Source organism: Alosa pseudoharengus, unplaced genomic scaffold (assembly GCF_046254945.1).
Source record: "Alosa pseudoharengus isolate Yale_2024_CS ecotype anadromous, Long Island Sound unplaced genomic scaffold, YU_APseudo_1.1 YU_APseudo_1.1_scf_1, whole genome shotgun sequence".
Classification (NCBI taxonomy): Eukaryota; Metazoa; Chordata; class Actinopteri; order Clupeiformes; family Clupeidae; genus Alosa; species Alosa pseudoharengus.
The window spans coordinates 5,722,880-5,727,500 of record NW_027468564.1 but is presented as its reverse complement, the minus strand read 5'-3'; the positions used below and the strand labels follow the sequence as shown (position 1 = coordinate 5,727,500).

Sequence of the window (4,621 nt, the reverse complement as noted above, 5' to 3'; positions counted from 1 at the left end):
AGCGAGAGGTAGGCTAGGCTACTTGGGATTTTGTGCGGCTACGTCTGTTCAATAGCATTGATAGGTCACGTTTTTTCCTACATGGTATTATATGGAGAGAAAACATTAGCCTTTGAGTATTTTAATAGTCAGTTGTAAACAAAGAACTCTTCTCATGTAGGCCAAACCCTTTTGTAAATGAACTGAAGTTCGCTCTAATATCGTTTATGCTTACCGTTAGCATCTCTATGGGATTTCTTATATACATTAGCCATAAGCTAACACATTAGTTTCTATTCTGTAACTTGGAATGTAAGCCTACATGATTTCTCTTAAACAAAACATCGAAGGACATGACTGAGATGTACTCTGTTGGTCTGCTTAGTTTTACAGTGAATCCTAAGTAAAGGTTTTTGAAGGGAACTTCAGCTTCAGACATTCTCTTGGGAAACTGTTAGGCCTATTCATCTTCTCTAATGTAGCTGGCTAGACCAGTGTTTTTCAACCACTGTGCCGGGGCACACTAGTGTGCCGTGAGAGATCATCAGGTGTGCCGCAGAAAATTACCCAAATGTCACTCACTGGCAAAGCCGGACAGTAACGGAGTATATTTACTTGAGTACAGTACTTGAGTACAATTTTGAGGGATCTGTACTTTACTCGAGTATCATTTTTGGGGAGTACTCATGACTTTACTCAAGTACATTTGAGAGGCAAATATTGTACTCTTTACTCCACTACATTTCTATCCATAACCGTGAGTAACCGTTACTTCTTCTAAAAAAAAGGAAAAAATAAAAATCTCGGAAACCCTCAATTTGTTGTTTCCCTCTCAAACATGATTGGATTGTGCAGGCGCCACTGATTGGGACAGCCTATCACCAATCACCTTCAGCTTTCCGATATGAGATGAAATTAGATATGAGATGAAACCATGGACGAAACAATGAAGACGCAGCAGGTCCATCCCGGGAATGTGCCAACCTGTGGCCCCACCTCGCCAGACTATTTAAATTTTCTGAACAAGTTAATGATGTTTTCGCTTCAAGTGTTTCAATTACAAAATAGTATTTTATATTTGAAATACGTATTTTAAATACATGTATTAGAAATACTGCCCATCCGACATGGTAAAAAGATGAAAATGACTTGATTTTACTTTCAATTCCTTTTACATTCTCCAATGTATTAACATTAACATTTTTCATTACTCCATGTAGGACGTTTCTGAACATAAATGTAAGCACTGTGGCAGTAGTAATGCAATATTTAGAAAATGTAGGCTACTCTTGTACTCTTGATACTCAAGTACTTTTAAAAACAAGTACTTCAGTACTTTTACTTAAGTAGACATCTGACTGTTGTACTTTTACTTGTACTTGAGTAAGATTTAGCAAAGGGTATCTGTACTTTTACTCAAGTAATGAAGCTGTGTACTCTGTCCGCCTCTGATCACTGGTCCAGAAAAGCAACTATTGCATCAAAGAATTTATAACCACATGCTCTCATTGATTGTATGATTGCACTATTTGTGGTATGCAGGCATTTTACAACGGGGGCCCCATATCCAGTATTCACAGAATCATCACATATCCAACAACAATTAAATTAGATATAGTCACCTACAAATGAAACAGAGGGCGCTTGTTTTATTGAGCAGGTCTTGCATAGAAGCCATAATAAGGCCATATCTGTGTATTATTTGAAATTTTAGGCTATTCGTATGTTTATTTTTTCTTCACACAGGATGTTAGTGTGCCGTGGCACAAAAAAGGTTGAAAAACACTGGGCTAGACCATGTCATGGCCAAACACACAAGTGGGGGCAGAATTGGAAATGTGTCAGAGTGACAATGCATTGGTTGATTTGGTTAAAAAGTCACAGGACAGGTTATTGGTTATTATTGTATTGATGCTATTCATAAATAATGAGCTGTAAAGTAACTCAGACTTTTACTAATTTCTTTTAAAGGATATCGACTAATTATTGTTATCGTCAAAATCACAAAAAATATTGAGATATTATTTTTTGTCCATATCGCCCACCCTTAGTTGGCGCAGTAAATCTGATCATCCTCCAGCTGACCCATTTCTGCCAGGTCTTCTTTTATCTTAAGCAGCCTGGTCAACACACAATCATAGTCCACTGCCACTTTTGCTAAAAGGAAAAGAAAAAGCAGCTGGAAAATGAATAACCAAATAAAATTTGAAATGTGAGATTATAATATTGGATTAGAGTGCCCAATTACTAATTTCTATTATTAAACTGAGTTTTTAAAAAGATTATGAAATTCCATCATTCATTCACAAATTCATGAATGTACTTTGCAATTAAATTTCTTCTTCTAGGTATTTTATGTTGGTTTTGTAAATCCGTTTTTACATTAAAAGCATTTATTTATGGATTAATACATAATGTAATTTCACTTTTTATTACCCTTTACAATGGCAAATTAGTAAAATCTTCTTGTATTAGTTTTTCAGTGACACCTGCGGTCCTCCATACTACACAACTAAATTACGGCAGCCGTGTCCTAGCGCTTTGGACTTGTAACCGGAGGGTTGCCGGTTCGAACCCTGACCAGTAGGCACGGCTGAAGTGCCCTTGAGCAAGGCACCTAACCCCTCACTGCTCCTCGAGCGCCGCTGTTGTTGCAGGCAGCTCACTGCGCCGGGATTAGTGTGTGCTTCACCTCACTGTGTAGCCTACACTGTGTGCTGTGTGTGTTTCACTAATTCATGGATTGGGATAAATGCAGAGACCAAATTTCCCTCACGGGATCAAAAGAGTATATATACTTATACTTACCTATACTATCTGTCAGTAAAGTTTTGAAATGAGCACTTCATATCGCCAACGAGCAGCAGTAGGCTAGGAGTTCGACATTCTGATAACCATTGCAGTGGTGAGCGACGCAGACACAGGAGACACAAAACTTTGAAAGGCCGACGTAAAGGCTGCATTGTGTCGACGCAGAAGCATAAACTCTATTCACCAGCACACCAGTGAGGGTGTTTACGTCGTATCAGAGAATGTCTAATAAGTAAACGGGCTCTGGTCGTATGCATCCACGCACAAATGCATGGATGTAAAAATAGCAGTCGCTTTCAAAATAAAAGCAAAGATATTGATTTGTGTGCATTATTTCTATGCTAGGCTTTTGACTACTGTTTTTTCGCAGGCCGGTCAGGGAACTCTCAAGGGCCGGATGTGGAATTTGAATTTCCTGGAAAATTTGCCGAAATGCCGGTCATATATTAGGCTTATCTGTAAGTATATAATGACCTAAAAAACAGTGGGCTGGTATAATTACGGCACATATTTACAACATGATTGGTCTGTGTGACCGGCAAGGTTTAAATTTGCTGGCCAATTTTGGTAAAATATATTTTTATATTTGGCCTATCTGTATATAATGACCTTAAAATAACAATAGAAAGGTGAAGAGAGGGGGGGGATAAAGAGAGAGAGGGAAAGAGAGAGAGAGAGAAAGAGCGATGAAGAGAGAAATAAAGAAACAGACAGAGAGAGGGGGGATACAGAAAGATGAAGAGAGGGAGAGAGAGAGACATAATTAAGGCACATATTTGCAATATGATTATGCCATTTTAGACAAAAATATTTTTTGTCAGACTTCTATGCATAATGCGAAAACGAATAACATTGAGCCTACATAACGTTAGGTTCAAACTCAGTCATCACTGTCATTAGACTTGGTTGGTTTCAGAAAAAAATGTAAGGCTTGTCTGTTTGGCCATGTCTCCCACTCGTTACAGCCAAATATGTGAGAGCGAATTCAGCTTCTGTTTGTTCCTAACATGCTCATTACTTATGTCCCTTGTATTGTGGGACACGAATCACATTGGTGTATCTGATATAGGCGGGCCAGAAGCGAGCTAAACAGATGGCAGTTGTAGTGTTATCCAATTGCTTCAATGTCCGGAATCAGTCAGTAAACATTGGTTGTACAGTAAAGTGTTATCAAATTGTGTGCAGTGAGATTTTCAAATAATACTTGGTGCCGCCCCTTGAGTTGGGCCATTACATTATTCATGGCCAGACCCTTAATCTTTCGGATTTGGGTCTGGAATCTCCATGCTAGTATTGTAGCTCTGTAACTTAAATGTTTAAATACTTAAATGTTAAAATGCTTAAATGTTAATAGCTTAAATGTTACTCATTTGATGTCTCTATTTCATGTCTGTGAGGCTTGTATTGTATGGTATGTGAAAACAAATTTCCTATGTAAGGACAAATAAACTAACTAACTAACTAACTAGTGTAGCTTTGTAGCTTCAATGTTAAACTGCCTGAATGTTAATAGCTTAAATATTAATCCATTGCTGTATGTCACTTTGAACAGACACGTCCACCAAATGAACAAATAAATGTAATGAAAATGTACTAAAATGTTTGTTGGAGGGAATTATTTTCACCAGAGAGAAAATGTGTCATGCTTTATCCGTTCCTATGGAGGGGTCCTATGGAGAGACTAGGGGAGGGGACGCTGCTGTCTGCAGAGTGTCACGTGGAGTCAAGTGTGCAAATTAGAAACCCCCTCCTACAGCACTGCAGAGTGTTTAATGATGCTGCTTTGCCACCTCCTACAGCACTGCAGAGTGTTTAATGATGCTGCTTTGCC

General features: G+C 38.4%; 1 protein-coding gene across 3 annotated transcripts in view; it reads left to right on the top strand.

Moving 5' to 3' along the window:
* The window catches only part of LOC143135715 (protein NLRC3-like), a 39,821-nt gene extending 35,432 nt beyond the window's left edge, over positions 1-4,389 (top strand). For all 3 annotated transcript variants that reach the window (XM_076296149.1, XM_076296150.1, XM_076296148.1), the window contains one exon: positions 1-4,389. This exon is cut by the window's left edge and continues 546 nt beyond it. The gene's annotated coding sequence lies outside the window, so the exon portion shown is untranslated.
* Positions 4,390-4,621: the final 232 nt, after the last annotated feature.